The sequence below is a fragment of the Lissotriton helveticus genome, chromosome 12 (genome assembly GCF_964261635.1).
Source record: "Lissotriton helveticus chromosome 12, aLisHel1.1, whole genome shotgun sequence".
Classification (NCBI taxonomy): domain Eukaryota; kingdom Metazoa; phylum Chordata; class Amphibia; order Caudata; family Salamandridae; genus Lissotriton; species Lissotriton helveticus.
In genome coordinates, this window is record NC_136073.1 from 908560218 (window position 1) to 908578713 (window position 18496).

The following is an 18496-nucleotide window of genomic DNA, read 5'->3' on the forward strand; positions in this document are numbered from 1 at the left end:
AGGCAAAGGTTCAACTTTTAGAGAACGCAAGCGCTGCAGACAATGTTTTGTTTGAAGTAATATTCCTTTGCTTTCCATTTTAAAGGGTGTCAACAACCCAGATGTACTGGCTGTGTCTCTCCTACGGCCTGTCCCTGTGTGAGAGTGGCCTCTGCTCATTTCCATGGGAGAGTGGTGTGGGCTCAACCCTGTAGCAGCACAGTCTCGCCTGCGACTCTCCCCTGAGGAAGAGCGATCTTGCCTGCGACTCATCCCTGCGGAAGAGCGATCTTGCCTGCGACTCATCCCTGCGGAAGAGCGATCTTGCCTGCCACTCATCCCGGCGGGAGAATGGTCTGGTCTTCGACTCATCCGTTCGGGAGAGCGGTCTCGTCTGCGGCTCATCCCTGCAGGAGAGCGGTCTCGGCTGCGGCTCATCCCTGCGGGAGAGCGGTCTCGGCTGCGGCTCATCCCTGCGGGAGAGCAGTCTCGTCTGCGGCTCATCCCTGCGGGAGAGCGGTCTCGGCTGCGGCTCATCCCTGCGGGAGAGCAGTCTCGGCTGTGGCTTGTTCCTACAGGAGTGTAGTTTCGGCTGCGACTGGTGCCTGCGGGAGAGCACTCTCTGCTGCGACTGGTGCCTGCTGGAGATTGGTTTCTGCTATGGCCCACACTCATGGGAGGGCATTCCCAATCCTGCCCTGGTCCTCCAGACTTGTATCCCTGGTTCTGGTTTGAGGATGAGATATAGATCCTGCCCTGGTGCACCACAGGCATCTGCAAACCCACCCCTGGGTCTATGTCACTGTGGCCCCCCGGCTGCGGTAGACCTAGCCCTGGATGCTGAGGGCCCAGGCCTGGCCCCGGTGCCCCCAGCTGGGGCCCCATCCCCGCGTGTCCACTGTAGACTCCACCATGATGTTTGGTCTCTGGGGCTCGGGGCCCGGGTCCCAGGGCCTGCTGAGGCCACCAGCCAAGCTCACTGCTGCTCGGGCCCCCGGGAGGCTGCAGGCCGGGCCCTCCGGAGTAGGGGCCCTCGGGGGGGTGCAGGCCCAGCCCCGGGCCTCTGCTGCCGGGTCCTCCGGGGAGGTGCAGGCCGAGCCTCCGCCCTCTGTCGTACGAGGCCTCCGCCTGGGAGGTGTCAGCGGCTGCACCGGCGGCTCGTGACCCCCAGCGGCGCCGGTACCGAGCTCCAACGGAAATAGAAACTGACGCAGGACTACGCGGCGCCGGGACGCGGGGAGGAGTCCGTCTTTGATGTCTACTGGCGCTTGGGCTCTGGAGTCCGTCTTCTGTGTCTACCGGCTCTTCATAGGGTCTAATGCCCGTCTTCTGTGTCTATTGGCTCTTCGTTGAATTCTACAGCCCGTCTTCGGTGTCTACTGGCACTTGATGTAATCTATAGTCCGTCTTCTGTGTCTACTGGCTCTTCATGGGAGTCTATAGTCCGTCTTCAGTGTCTGGATCTGTCGTACATGTCTGAGGGCGCTTCGTGGATTACAAATAAAACAAGCATTGGCAAGGCCAATAGCTGCCAAGGTTTCAGATAGCCATGGGTGACATTTTCATCATGTCACATGTCACTTTTTCCTCCTATAATTGTACCGTTTGCTACCTCTTGTATTTTGTTTGCTCACAATTGTGACTTTTGCCTCATGTAACGTAAGGTTTGCTGTTGTAAATTGTTCACTTGTAATGAAAAATTTCCTAGTTTACGAGAAGGAAAGTTTCAATTCTGTTTAAGGACTAGGAGGCGAGGATTATGCATAATCTTCCTCACTTTATTATGCACAACACGTTCAAAGAAACAAATAAAACAATGTAAAACTACACATCCCATGAACAATGAGGCAATCTCTATGATAATCAGTCCAGATAGTCCATGTTATAATATCCCGTGACGTCGTTTCCTCTTCGTCACTGGAGGAAGTTAAGCAGACACCACTGTTTCAATCAAACTTTTGGTCATTCCCTGAAATAAAGAAATAACCCCGTTATAAAATTCCTTCAGACTCCACTTATCAGAGTTTGCCAGAACAATATCAATAGAAAACAGCATGATAATCTAAACAATGACATAGGCAGCATATCAAAACAATACTTGCAAGATCATTATACAGTCCTGTCAAGTATCACGCAATAGGTGTGACATTCACGCATTTCAGTGCGGTGATCCGCATCACCGCACTGAAATGCATTGTCACGCATTCTGGCAATTGTTTACCGAGACCCGGGAGCCTGCCCTCAAGTCGTGCCGACTGGCTGTGTGACGCCTGGCACCGATGACCTCAGAGTTTTTTAACAAGCTATAGGGCGGCTGGCTAGTTTGAGGCAGTGCTGTGTAGAAGTTCTGCAAAATTATCTTGGCGCCGGCCGCAGCGCTCTGAACGCTGCCTGCTGCAGCTAAGTTAGGCACACTCTCGGCCGACGCACGTGGCACCAAACTTAAATTTACGTCAGTGCCGAATGGTGAAGTAGACAGTGAGACGCAATGGGGGACCTTGAGTAAGAGTCCGTCCTCCTGCTGCCACCTGCGCTTCTTGAAATTTAAATGCACAGCTTCTGTTCCTGACCTCGCTCGGGGTGCGGGGACGAGGTGATGCATCTCCGCCGTGGACGGTCAGTGCAGCAGGGCAAGTCAGATTGAAAGCTGCTGACACCGCCATCTGTGGCTCATGGATTCAATCTGGAATCGGATCCCACATGCACCATTCCGGCCCCAGTGTGGTAAATAAATAAATAATACCCTATTTTTGAATGCATAAATGAATAACAGATAGCTCAATAAATAAGAGTCAAAATTCGAGGTAGTAGGAGTTTTGCAGGTTTATTACAGCATAAAGGACAGGAACAGGACAACCTGCATAGGAATAGGATGGCAGGGCCCAGCAGCGCTGCTGGTGTCAGGATCGGGACAAGGAAAAGGATGACCTTTTTAATAACAGTGCATGAGCATATATACATAACGCAAACACATATCATTACATTGCAATAGACGTAGCAGTGGGTGGAGCAGAAGGTGTGACGCGTAGCAGTCGCGAAAGATAAGGGTGAAAAGAGGTGTAACGGGGCGTATACATAGACATGTGATGCAAACGTAACAGAATATGTCATGAATGGGGCGGAAACCATGGAGGGGGCTACCTGAGGAGCCGGGACCTCTAACCTGATGGTGCGCGCAAACTAGCAATGACGTATCACTAGGAGAAGCTGGGGGCTATGAACTCTGTGCTAGGAGCAGAGACTGAAGTCTGGAGAGTCAGGGCGACATGTACCTAAACAGTATCTAGTATCTGATGTTTAGAGAACATGTTGATATAAACTATAAGTCAGGAGGGGAAAGGCTAACTTGATTCTAAGACTGGACCATGCATTATTCTACATGTAGTGCGTGATGAAGAATATTAAATGACCATTAAATGCAGTATTTCTCTAACGTGGAGACGTGAAGGCTAGACAATGACGGAAACTATCGATGCGATTCAGTAGCTTTAGGAATGCAGAGAAGGAGGACTGAACTGATAACTGGAATCATAACATATTCTTGGCAGACTTAGAGGCTGAGCCAGGGTGAGCCGGGCACTGCGAGGCAGGAAGTAAGTGAAGGGTCGAGGATACAGGTGGGGGCTGTATCGCTCCTCAGCGAAGTTTCAGGAGACAGGAGCTGAATCTGGTGTCCAGGCCCTTTTGAGGCCTAGAAACGGGGACTTTATAATGAAATAACGTGCACACTGAGAAACGTGGCAACGTAGCTTTACATAGGCCTGATATTCGTAGTATTCACGAGAACTGGAAACTGGCATACTAGAGGTGGACACAACTGTAATTGCGTCATTAATCGAACATGGGGAATGCATATGCATATTTAATCATGCACACATAACATATGATGGATGACACGTAGGGACACAGAACATGGCAAAATTTACTTTTCCACATTCCCTCCTTGTCACTACGTTCCCATCAGGAAACATCAATATTCATGATACCATCTATCATTTCATACAGTATCATTTGCTCGTCTCGAATTATCCTGGAACGGGATTTAGAACGGGGCTTGGGACTAGGAATACAAGAGGTAGCACAAATGCCGCAAATCGCAGGGCCACATTGTATACAGAGGCAGCAGCTGAATATGATCGCTACTGCAATACCTAGGAAGGACAATATTTTCCATCCCCATGCGGAAATTATATTCCAGAACCAACCGGACCATGTCCAGGTGCCTGGATCTTGGTGTATCAGATGGGCAATTTTATGGAGTCTGGTTATAGCTGAATAAACAGACGGCGCGTTATTTGGAATGAAAATGCAGCAACTAGATCCGATGACTCTACAGGCCCCGCCCCTATCGGCCAGTATGACGTCAAGGACGAGACGATTCTGTAAAACGACAAATCTCATAGCAGATTGCTCTTCGGTTAAGTTACCTAGAGCAGAGGCAGTCTCATTTACCACAGCTTCAAGAGTTCTTGTTAACCTACGGATTAGCTTACTATTCTGGATAGGTCCTATAAAGAAGAAGAAACCTCTATTGAAATCTGTATACTGTTCTAGAGCAGTTTCAGTATAATCGACAATTGGGGACTCCCTTCTATGTCTAATGTGTACTAGATGTGTATTTCTATGATAATCAGGTGGGGCTAGGAAAACTGGTGGCAGTAGGAAGGCAATGTAACAGGTTCCTTCCCAATCGAGGGGCAGACGAACATATGCAGTTTGACCACAAATAAAATAAGAATGACGTGAAGCTTTAAAAATAGATTTCCCACTGTCACTATACTTGACAATAGTAGTACAATCACTGTGTCCTACATGTACGGAACCATTATTTCGGACACATAATTCGCCTTTGACTGGTAGTACTGAAATAGCAGGTAAGTCTGGAGTAGTATCTGACTGAACATTCAAGACCATGAAATTCGAAGAATAATTACCTAAATTATACACTTCGTTTTCTAGATCTAAGCCTGTTCTGTGGGGAAGACCTTGCTTGTCTGGAAAACATGTACTGTTAAGAAAAGACATATCTGTTGAGGATGACGTTAACGTGGACCATGCTCCACACGAACCATTATGTGAAAATGGATAAGGAAAAAGTGGCAGAACTCCCTTCGGTGTCTGGAAAGGGGGGAGTCGACCACACACCCAACAATTAGTGGCATTGCTGGACTGGTGTGAGTAATGTAACATGCGGATGAATGAGTTATTTCGCATAGCGAGGCGGTAAGAGAGTTCATGAGGAGGCAGATCACTAAACGTGTGCTCTACTGTAGCATTAGCAGACTTATTTACATGAAGAACTGGGAGATACAAGAAAAATGCATAACTGGTGCAGGAAATCATAATGCTGAGAAACAATATGAAACATAGAAAAACGATACATCGGATTGAGTTTTGACTAACTCTCTCACTATGGGGGTCTATTTTATACATGTCAGAAACAGTCTAACCGTTTCACCTAGGGGAGGACTTAGACAATCAAACTGACTGACTTATTTTACTAGACCTTAACTTGAGTTTATACTCCTGTTGCGGAGTTTTCTCTAACAGGGGAGGGTTTGTAGCAATGTCTTTTGCGGGACAGTCCTTGAGAACAATGCTTTGGCAATCCTTCAAATCCTGGGAAATGTTCTTTAAGACGGGTTTCAGTCCATTAAATTGTTTTACATGAGAAAGGTGCACCCAGCCTTTGCGACCTTCCAACTTCACGGCTGTACGGGTGGTGAGGAGGACCTGTCGGGGCTCCTTCCAGCGAGGCTCCAGCGGACTTGATCTGTCAAAATTCCTCACCATCACCATGGATCCTGGAACGATTTCATGCGGTGCCACCTCGGTATTATCTGGAAATGCGGCGGCAACCTGTGAACGACATGAGTTGAGGGCAGACATCAAGGAAGCTAGGTAATCTGTCAGCATATTACTTGAAACATCGGTAATACTTCGGGGTCTAGGAGTACCCCACATGTTAGGGGGGGCGGCCGAAAACGACCTCATACGGGGACAGACCTGATCTGGAATGTGCGACCATGCGCATATAAAATAAAGCGACTGGCAGAGCTACTAGCCAGTCCACACCTTTCTCTTTACATACTTTGGCGATTCGGATTTTCAGAGTCTGGTTATGTCTCTCTACGAGACCGGCTGCTTCAGGGTGGCGTACACAATGAAACTTCCACTGGTACCCTAACAACAGGGAAACATGCTTCATGAGTTCAGATGAGAATGGCTGACCGTTATCAGAATATACGACTCTAGGGAGTCCATAACGGGGGAAGAACTCACGAACCAACTGCTTGGCAGTGGTCGCGGCTGTGTAATCTGGGACTGGATATGCTTCTGTCCACCTGGACAAAGCGCATACAACTACAAGGACATACTTGAAACCTCGACATCGCTCCATCTGAATATAATCCATCTGGAGGACTTCAAAAGGGTGGTCAGGGGGCTGGAATCCACCTTGTTCCACCGGGACACTTTTACCTGGATTAAACTGACAACATATCATACAGGTACGGACTTTCTGCTTGGCTGCAGCTCGTAAATGTTTGTTGAACCAAATATTCTGGATACTGTCTAACATAGCTTTTTCTCCTAAATGTGCTGGACTATGTGCGGTATTAATAATGACTTGAACCATAGAGTCGGGGAGAAACCATGTTGCTCTACCCTTCGTTAACCATCCTTGATCTGTCTGGACCCCTCCTTGTTCGGACCATTTCTTGATTTCTTCAGGAGTAGCATGTAACTGGATATCTATGACATCTTGTGTAGGGTCCTTAACTGTCATACATGTAGTCGGATCTGGAGTATGTGTCTGTGTCGGATTAACTTGAATGTCTGGAGTCTGTGCTGTAAGCTTGGCTGTGCGATCTGCTAGATCATTACCTTGGGAAATAATGTCAGTAACTTTCGTATGTGCTTTGCATTTCATGATAGCGATAGATGTCGGTAAGTGTATGGCATCTAACAGAGCTTGAATAAGGAGACCATGCTGAATCTTGGTTCCATGAGAAGTCATGAAACCTCTCTCCTGCCAGAGCACTCCGAAGTCGTGTACAACTCCAAATGCGTAGCGTGAATCTGTGTAAACATTAACTTTCAAGTTCTTGGCGTGTATGCAGGCTTGTGTCAGAGCAACTAGCTCTGCTGCTTGAGCGGACAGGGTGTCAATACGGTGTGTTTCAATAACTTCGGTGTCAGTAGTCACTGCATACGCGGCGACTAGTTCTCCTGTACTTGTTCTCATACATGAACCATCCACATAAAGTGTCAGGTCTGGATCTGGTAATGGAATATCTGTCAGATCTTGTCTTGGCTTTGTCGTAATGTTAACTATTTCCACACAGTCATGTGTGGCAGAATTCGAAGTAACTGATGGTAACAGTGTAGCAGGATTTAAAATGTTGCAGCGTCTGATTTCTATGTGTGGCTGGAACAGTGTCAATTCATAACCTGTTAAACGTGCAATTGTCAAGTGCTGAGTTTGTGTTCGGTTTAAAAGAACTTCCACAGAGTTTGGAACTTGTACTGTCAAGGTATGTCCTAAGACTATGGAATCACTTTGTCTGATAGCTAGTGCTGTGGCTGCAACTGACTTGAGGCACGCAGGCAGAGCCTGGGCTACAGGATCTAATGTGCTCGAAAAATAAGCACAGGGCTTGTATTGTCCTGCTTGATCTTGTGTGAGAACAGATAATGCTGTACCTTCACGTTCAGTGACGAAAAGTGTAAAAGGCTTACTGTAGTTCGGTGTCGCTAGAACTGGAGCTTGGCATAGGGCTTTCTTTAACTCATTGAAACTAAGTGTATGTTCAGATGTCCAAGGGAGGACAGTCGATACGGCTGCCTCCTGTGTCGTTAACTGTATCAGTGGTTTGGCTAGAAATGCATACTGAGGAATCCATTGTCTGCAGTAAGAAGTGAGGCCGATAAAAGCACGTACCTCCTTCTGGGTCTTGGGCTGTGGAAGACTCGCTATTAACTGGATACGGTCTGGTGTCAACTGCCTACCCCTCTTGGACAGTAAGTGTCCTAAGTAGACCACTTGCTGGACACAGAATTGAAGCTTAGAAGGGGACACCTTGTGCCCCATCTCGGCTAGGAAATACAAGACTGTAAGGGATGCTTGCTCGCAAGCACGTTCAGAACGGGCTGTGATCAGTAGATCATCGACATACTGGAGCAGGGCAGTGTCAGTTGGCATGTGAATGTTGTCTAGTTGTCTCTTGAGTGCTTGACTGTAAATACTAGGACTTTCTGTGAAACCTTGAGGAGCGCGTGTGAACATATAGCTCCTTCCATTTAAACAAAATCCGAAAAGGAACTGGCTGTCTGGATGAATAGGAACACTGAAAAATGCGTTCTTGAGGTCTATGACAGTGAAGAACGTGGCTTCGGAATCAATGGCCGTTAATAGGGAAGAGATGTCTGGGACAACTGGGTACTGCGGAATAATACATTTATTAAGCTCTCGTAGGTCAATCACTAATCGATATACTGGGGGTGCATTTGGATCAGTACGTTTCATGACTGGAATGATCGGAGAATTACATACATTGGAGTCAGTTTCTACAACCACTCCTTGAGCCATGAGCTCGTCAATAATTTTGGATAAGGCTGCTACAGCCTCAGGTGGCAATCTGTACTGTCTGATTCGTGGTAACACTACACCTGGCTTGAGAGTCACACGATAGGGTGTGATTTGCATGTAACCTACATCAGTTGGACCTTGCGCCCATAAGTGCTGCGGAACATTAGACAGTCTTGAATCAAAATCTCGTAATACATAGTGACCCTTAAAGTCACGTAGGAACAATCGTATTCCCTCTGGGGAACAGCATATAACTGCACCTAACTCTTTCAGTGTTTTAATGCCTAATAGATTTTCTGGACATGACTTAGTAAGTAACAGATCAGTAGTGCGGGACAATGGACCTACTTCTAGAGTAACTGGCTTTGATATTTCATTTACAATGGGTTTTCCTGAAAATCCAAGGGAAACATTTCTTGAGCCTGAGAGCGGAGCCCCTGGAACTTCGGCGTGACTAATTGTGGTCCTACTTGCCCCTGTATCGATCAAAAACTTTCTGTCTTTCCCTAATACTTGACTATGAACATAGGGACCTTCTTGATCTACAGGTATCTCGATGAGAGGCAAGCCTACCTCCCTCTCTAGGCTGTTTCATGAATACTGTTGGTACTCTGGATACTCAGACTGTGCATACTGGTACATCTGCTGTGTGACGTGCTGTGTTGCAGCAATAGGCTGCGGTGCTGTAACTGTCTGTGGTGCATTCTGTGGCTGAGGAATCTGTGAAACTTGTTCTTGTCTAGGCGGACGTGGTCTTTCTTTAGTCTTACCGGTAGCTATGTTGTGTTTCAGAACTGCACACTCATTTATAAAATGACCTGGTTGTTTACAATAATTGCAGTTCCCTTTAACGGGAGCTGCAGGATGACTGGCTTGATTTGGACCCCTCTTCTGACTGTCTTGAGGAACAGATTGTGCAACTAGTACTTTCATTTTCGTGTCTTTCATACGTTTTCTCTCGTGTTCTTGTTCTTCCCTGATTCTATTCTGGTGGTATTGAAGCATCTGCAACATCTGGGACGGGGTATTAGCTTGCCAGGTACTTTCGACTTTCAAAACTCGATTTTTAATTTGTGGGCTTGAATTCTCGACTAATTTAGTAACAAAAAGGTGAGGGTATGACTCACTACTTGTCTTGAGGCCACTGTTGATGCTAAAACATTTTTCAAATCTAGAATAAAAATCACTAATATCTTCATCTTGTTTCTGTTTACAGGCTGAGATTGCATCCCAGTCTTCTTTTCTAGTTGTCAATAATCTGGGTAAAACTTGTATTAATAATTCCGGTAATTCTTTACATTTATCTCCAAGACCGGTACCTGGTACTCGTGCCTTATCTTCAGCTTCTAGAACTGCCCAATCGATCTTTTTCTCCCCCACCTCCCATTCTTTTTCCTTGAGCTTTTCATACACCCCTGCGGGCAGCAGAACCTTTAACATTTTAATTATATCTGGATACGTGTATTCTCCCATACGGAGCATGTCTTTTAATTCTCTATGGAACCCTGCTGGATCTTTGTCATGACAGGGAATTAATTTCTTCATCTCGAGGAGTTCCATCTTTGTAATCGGAGTGTAAACAAACACTCGTTCTAGTTCGCCACCCGTTCCTCTAACTGGGTGGACTTCTCGTAACGGATTCTGTCTCTCCATGTAAAATGGTTTACTTTCTGGGGGTGAGACATGAACAAAATGCGGGTTCAAAAACGTTCTATATTTGTGGCGCTGTTCTAGAATGACACTAATTAAATCGGTACCTAAACCTTTCCATCTATACTGGAGTAACTCGTTCAGGACATCATGTAACGGGCCTGGATCAGAGTGCTGACCCTCATACAATGTAATGAGGTGCTGAATCATATACATACCCGCCAGTCGTTGTTCGGCTGGGGGCATTTTCAGAAACATCTGTGCCACTATTTCGTCTGGAAAAGTGGTAGAATCAGTAATCCATCGGACTGCTGATCGGGCTAGTTCTTGTTCATGCATGGTACTTAACTCACTGTAACCGATTCGTGATTTCAGAATGTGATTGGTAGCTTGGAATACTTGTTCTAGAGAACCTTGTTCTGGTGCTGGAGAATGAAAAATAGACTTGTGTTCTAGGCGTAAATGGCGATCTGGAAATCTAGATTTTCCTACATACGCTATTCTGGCGGGATTCTCGTCCTCTACCTCTTCAGTATCAGAGTTACTTTCTTCCTCGCTTACTTGTGCTGCTTTACGCTGTTCGTGTAATTTTATTATTTCTTTACGGATTTTCTTGTACATACTCTCCATAGCACCGACGGTCTTGTGCTTACCCTCGGCTATATTATCACTCCACCTTGTCAGGATTTTCATTTCGGCCGGATCTTTAGACGGGTAATCTTGTTCTCTTATTAGACAATTGATCAGAAACTTTAATATCATGAGCTGGATCTCGGCTTTCCTTTGAGACATGGCCTCGCTAATACTTTCTGGATCATCCCCTGTACGGATGAAACGATATATTCTGTCTAGATCTTCTTTCATATTCGGTAGGGTGACTAGATACTCGGCCACCTTTCTTACGCGGAATGAATATAAAACCATATTATCCTCGCCTGGGACTGGATCATAGCCGCATTCGGCAAGGGATTTTCTTATTTCTGCTACAGTCTGATGTCTGGGCGTACACTGGGACGCTTGTGCATGTAATTCGGCTGTCGTTAAACGCTTGTCTGGCGGCGGGGTTTGAGGAGTACCTCCCCCTGCGGCCCCTAAACTAGAGTCGTCTACTGAGGCTCTTCGTCCTGGCAGAGTGGGAAATGGAAATGTAGGCTGGACTTGTATGGCGGGCTGGACCGGGGGTACCGTAACAGGTACTCCGGTGTCTGGAGGAGCGGGAAGTGCCTGATTTACAGGGACTGGCGGGGCGCGAACAGGATTTGCATATTCTGGGACTGTGTCGTCCAAATAGGACGAAATAAAAATATCAGCTGCGGTCTGTTTGTGACGTAGCTTGGTCGGAACTAATGGTGGCGGGAAATTACTGGATGCCTCTGGGGTCGCTTTTGGCAAGCCCTCGGCAAGGAGAGGATACATACCCCTAATAAGGGCATGCCTCTGTCTGTCTGACTGTTCGGCTTTGACTTGTTCACCTATCTCGATTAGTTCTTTTTCTTGTGCTCGTTCTAAGGATTCTCTACTTAATTCTGACTTTCTGATTTCCTTTTCAGTTCTTTTATGAGCTTCTTTGCGCCATAACTCGATGGCATCTTTCTGTGACTGTCTGGCTTTCTTTTTCCATAATGCTTCTTCTACTCGCATGATGCATTCGGCATCCCATGTACCCGATACGGGCCATCTATACTTTTCTTCTAACTGTTTGGTATACTCTACCCATAAATCTAGATACAATATGGCGCTTATGCCATGCTTCTGATACATAAAATGACCTGGACTGTCCCTAGGCGGAACTGGAACTGCTGCTTCCAGCAGACCCTTTCTGGTTTTTAACTGACGTAATTTCGAAAAGAGCGGCATGACTGAACTATAATCTAGACACAATACAATACACAATAAACACGATACTTATTCCCCATTCATACCACGACATTAAAATACATGAAGAACATTTAAAAATAACAGTTCGAACAGAATACTACCTGGAATACGGAACACAGAATACATGAATTTTCTCGAGAACAGAACTGACTAGAACAGGAACTAGATGCACTGCTGAAACAGTACGAAACTTACCGGTCTCATAAAGAGACACGTCAGGACCCGCATCCACCGAAGTGGACACTTCGTTTGTGGGTCTGTGTACCACCAACCCACGGACCAGAGTCAATTAGATTGACCCTGTCTAGATACCACCCCAGTAACGGTACTCACCGGGCAGCAAGAACGGAAGGCCTCGGACTGGACTGGACTGCTACGACGACGGACGACGAACTTCGGACTTCAGTTACGGGTGGGCCTCCGGATACCTCGGACCTTGGACTCTTGGCTTGGGCTCTGGTCGGGACTCGCCGCGTTCCTCCACCGTCTCGTTTGGATGCTGGACCGCCTCCTCCGTCTCCTCCGTGGGCCTGAGGGATACTTGAAGCAGAAATATCTGCCGGTGCGCAGAAGAGTTCCGTCACGACTGCAGAGGGTCAGGGGGTCGGCGTGGCTTCACCGACGCGTGGGGAAAGGGCAAGTCCCTATTCGGGCGCCATTATGTGGTAAATAAATAAATAATACCCTATTTTTGAATGCATAAATGAATAACAGATAGCTCAATAAATAAGAGTCAAAATTCGAGGTAGTAGGAGTTTTGCAGGTTTATTACAGCATAAAGGACAGGAACAGGACAACCTGCATAGGAATAGGATGGCAGGGCCCAGCAGCGCTGCTGGTGTCAGGATCGGGACAAGGAAAAGGATGACCTTTTTAATAACAGTGCATGAGCATATATACATAACGCAAACACATATCATTACATTGCAATAGACGTAGCAGTGGGTGGAGCAGAAGGTGTGACGCGTAGCAGTCGCGAAAGATAAGGGTGAAAAGAGGTGTAACGGGGCGTATACATAGACATGTGATGCAAACGTAACAGAATATGTCATGAATGGGGCGGAAACCATGGAGGGGGCTACCTGAGGAGCCGGGACCTCTAACCTGATGGTGCGCGCAAACTAGCAATGACGTATCACTAGGAGAAGCTGGGGGCTATGAACTCTGTGCTAGGAGCAGAGACTGAAGTCTGGAGAGTCAGGGCGACATGTACCTAAACAGTATCTAGTATCTGATGTTTAGAGAACATGTTGATATAAACTATAAGTCAGGAGGGGAAAGGCTAACTTGATTCTAAGACTGGACCATGCATTATTCTACATGTAGTGCGTGATGAAGAATATTAAATGACCATTAAATGCAGTATTTCTCTAACGTGGAGACGTGAAGGCTAGACAATGACGGAAACTATCGATGCGATTCAGTAGCTTTAGGAATGCAGAGAAGGAGGACTGAACTAATAACTGGAATCATAACATATTCTTGGCAGACTCAGAGGCTGAGCCAGGGTGAGCCGGGCACTGCGAGGCAGGAAGTAAGTGAAGGGTCGAGGATACAGGTGGGGGCTGTATCGCTCCTCAGCGAAGTTTCAGGAGACAGGAGCTGAATCTGGTGTCCAGGCCCTTTTGAGGCCTAGAAACGGGGACTTTATAATGAAATAACGTGCACACTGAGAAACGTGGCAACGTAGCTTTACATAGGCCTGATATTCGTAGTATTCACGAGAACTGGAAACTGGCATACTAGAGGTGGACACAACTGTAATTGCGTCATTAATCGAACATGGGGAATGCATATGCATATTTAATCATGCACACATAACATATGATGGATGACACGTAGGGACACAGAACATGGCAAAATTTACTTTTCCACACCAGACAGGACCAAAGCAGCTTACCCACGAGCGAGTATCACTGAGACAGCGCCAGGGGCCAGTTGCAGTGAGAGTGGGTGCAGCAAGCTGCTGTCCTCACAGGGTGCAGCATGAATAATGGCACAGCGGCGGTCGTAATATCTCACATGACCAGGACCTAGAAAACCGGGCCTCAGCACCACCAGCCTGGCTCAGCTGCCCACCGACGATCATAAATAATCAGCAAGTGACTGGGAGAGCAGGTAATCTATTATCTGTAATTATCAATCACGTCTTTTTTAAAACACTTTTCCGTAACTGCCATAACTAAATTGCTGAAAGTACAGTACTGCGCTATGTGACTAGGTAAGTGTTGCGTAGTATTGCGCTTACATTTCTAGAGCTTTGCGATGATTATTTCCACCCTTATACCGTGCCTCAACCCGGGCCCCCAGAAATTCTTGCTGTCGCCTGGCAACACTAGAACTCCTCACGAACACTGCTCTGAGTCAGGGCCGTTTCTACCATTAGGCAGGACTAGGCAGCCGCCAAGGGTGGCAAAAGGGGAAGGGCGGCAAAAAACATGAGTTTGTGCTGACCCTATCCAACATTTCACAAGGCTGGTTCATTTGTAACCAACCACGCGTGTAGCCTGTGCCCGTAGAGAAAGCGCTTCTGAAAAACATAACGCAGGCACCAAAACGCTGCACCGTCATTTGTGTGCCTTTTAAAAAGAAGCTTTTCTCACACGAAATGTACTAAAAGTCATGTGCTCATGAGTGAGAAAAGACGTGAGGTATTGAAAGTCCAATTTAGATGTACTTACTGATTGTCAGAGTAGTATGGTTATGTGGATATGCTTGTTGCTATTTTTTTGTGTACAATGGCAAGTTTTGTCATGATTTAAGAACATTTTGTACAGCGCTTACAGGTGGCGAGGTTTTGTATTTCAAGATAAGCACTTTCTTTCGGAGCATGTGGGCCATCTGTCGCAGCTGGGAGTCCTATGGGCTAGATTTCAGACTAGGTCACACCGACAGAAGCGACTTTCCTTCAAATTCAGGAGCAAAGACAAGTTTTACATTAACCAACAGGCCTGTTGTCAGAAGAACAAACATGAATTAGTGGAAGATTACGAGACATTAATGCACACTAGAAATGTAATGCGTTACACATCAGCAAAATAGGCTTTTTTATCGGTTTACAGTCTTTGGCCAGGCCCAGTGAACTATGGCATTGTGCATGCTGACTGCGCAGGAGAGATTCATGTATAGGAAACAGGTTTAGGTGAAATATAAACAGAACTATGTGAGATGACATGAAGAAATACTAAACCCATAGATAAGATCTGGGGTGGTATCATGAAGGCGTGAGTTCCCGCAGGGCACTGATGTCTCCCTGTTTATGCGAGGCACTTTCTAAAGCTCATACAGTAAACTCTGGTTGTTTTCAGGGTTAGAACTTGCTGCAGAGAGCACCACTTGATAACAGTGGAGGTGACTGCCTGCCATTCTAGTTATGCTGCTTGCGGCACATCCTCCGAGAAATTCCGAGTTAAATGTTTGTACTTTTCTATTTTTTTGCAGTTCATATACCGCAAACTCGACCAGAAGGTATCAGTGCACTTTACAGGAGCACAAGTTGCATTACAGACTACAGACAGACACATTAATTTTTGTTCTTTTCTTGACACGGGGAGAATAAGTGATTTGCCCTAAATCACAGGATGATTGAGCCTTCCGCCAGACTCCAACCTGGCCCCCAGCTAAAAGTCCCCATAAATTCACCTAAAACGAAACACACATCTGTGCCCTGCACGAACACGCACCCACATCATAGGCACCTGTATTTGTAGTTCAATGATTGCCCATTCAATAAAATAAAGTGCATTCCAGTTGTTTTGTGTGAATTCGGTACACTGTATCTGGGCTGCGTCACCTGCTTATCAGCATGCATAGAACCGGAGTGATGTTCCTTGGCACCCACGAGCCTCACCTGTCAATTAATTCTTCTAGCCTGGATGACAGGGGGAGAGTGATGGTAGTAAAAGGGAGGGGGTGGCATTTTTCAATTCTTGCCTAGGGTGGCAAAACTCCTAGAAACGGCCCTGGCTCTGAGTCTGGGAGAGGGTGAGCAGGTCGTGTTTAGGGCAGACACGCCTAGCATGGAACTACAAATCTAATGAAAGCTATTTTTTAACAGAAACAAACCAAGCATCGTTAATTCAGAGAAAAACTTCCCAATAATGCAAAAAATACAAATATGCATTCCAGTGACCAGTTTTGCATTCGTGACTGGGGACAGACTGACTTCGATACTGTGCAGCACGTGAGAGAGTATGCAGCCGACTAAGCAGACAGAGATACTTCTCAAGGACTTCTGCAGATGCATTATTTTTTTGCTTTTTTACTCCACCTAGGTGCAGCACTGTAGTGTTGTCACTTCTAGAGAAAAGGAATTATAAAACGAACACTACCACAGTTATTTCGCCGAGGGGTTAAATATCCCTGTTGAAAGCTCTTGATTGTACCAATGATGCATTGCATATTCCCAAAACTACGATCAGTTTAAAGGGCACTAGGTTAGTGCCCTTCTATTTCTGTGATTAGCTGCAGTTTTAAGATTTTCTTAGTTTCTTGTTGCTCAAATGGGTGTAATTTCTGATATTTGTATGTTACCCTTGTCTTCATTGCTTGATTTTGCTCCAGAGCAAGTGTCACTCCCTATGGTTGAAATGTCACTCATAATTACACTGAAATTACAAAAATGTCACACATAGCAATCTGAAACCTTCGCAGCTATGATTATAAACCACAAAGAAAAATTATTTATGACTAACGATCAAACATCCAGGGTGGGAAGATAATGAAATAGTCGCCGGGAGGGATAATCCTTGCCTCCTAGTTCTTAATAGAATTGAAACTTTCCTCTCGTAAGCTAGGAAATGTTTCATTCTATGGCATGACGGAGGCGAGGATTATGCAAGTTCAAAGCCTACTCACAACAAGCGATGCTGCCGCAGAGATAGGCTTAAAGTAAAACTTCTTGAAGGTAGATTCAGAAGACCAGTCCGCAGCATTCATAATGTCTTCTAACCGACCACCCACCTGGACAGCCTTAGATGCCATGGCCCCTCGCATGGAATGTGCACCAAATCGACTGACATCCACACCTGTTTCAGACATAACCCATCGTACCCACCTGGCGATGGAAGGGGAAGAAACTGCTTTAAAAGGTTTCTGCAAGGCAATGAGCAACTGTCGTTCTCCAGGGGCCCGGAGAGCCGACGTCATCTCCTCGTAAGCCTTAATACAGCACAGCACACATAACTTAGGCTGATCAGGAAAAGAAGGATAAGATACCGACCTGGTATTAGTCTTTCTTTCCTCCTTGAAATAGTAAACGTAACGCCTTCCGGAGTAAACACTCTCGCCGTAACATCCAAAGTGCATACATCTGACACACGTTTACAGGATATTAGGCAGAGGCGAATGGCTAAGTTAGCCGACTACTCCTTGCGAGAAAGATATTGATTATCCTGCCACTCCACCAAAAGACGTAAGACCTGATTAACGTCCCACAAACCTGAATACCGAGGTTTAGGGGGATTGGACAACCGGATGCCTCGCATCAGTTTGCAGAACCAGGGATGTTCCCCCGCCGGTCTACCGTCGATCTCACCATGTCCCGCAGAGATGGCCGACCGAAAGGAGTTAACCGTCTGATAAGCCAAACCCTGCCGTGACAACTCCGCCAAGATATTCAGAATATGTGTAACGTGGGCCCCCATGGGATCTCCAGACACCAACGATGCCATTGCCGCCAGGCCGAACGATACCTTTTGACTGTTCCTGAAGCCCAAGCATGTTGGATGAACTGAGCAGCGTCCGACGAAAGCTGGTCGTCTTTCCAACGTCCCCGGAAATCCTCCACGCCATAAGACGCAGATGGCCCTGAAGAACCAGAGGATGAAGGTCTCCCTGGGGATCCCAGAGTATCGAAGGAGATGAGGGCAGAAGGACCGGGCAATCCCACGACAACTCCAACAGAGTCGGGAACCAAGCCTGCGCTCTCCAGACCGGAGTGACCAACACTAAGGACGCCACCTGCCGACGAACCTGAGCTGCCACCCTGGGCATCAGCATGAAGGGCAGAAAAGCATAAGGGGATTCCGTCGACCACTCCTGAAGAAAAGCATCCACTGCTACTGCTTTCGGGTCTGGCCTCCAGCTGACAAAGCGTGTAAGTTAACGATTCAACCGCGATGCTAAAAGGTCCAGAGTGCAAGAGCCCCATCTTGCCATCAAAGCCAGGAAGACCGCACGGTCGAGTCCCCAATCGCTGGCATCGGAGAAATTTCTGGAATGCCAATCCGCCACCGTGTTCTGCAGGCCAGGAAGGTATTCCGTCATGACCGAAATCTGCCTCTGAAGACAGTAGTACCAGAAATCCTTCGCCCAGTTGGAGAGGGCCTGAGATCGAGGGCCGCCCAGGCGATTGATATATTGCACCGCCGAGATGTTGTCCATCCGCAACAGGGTGCA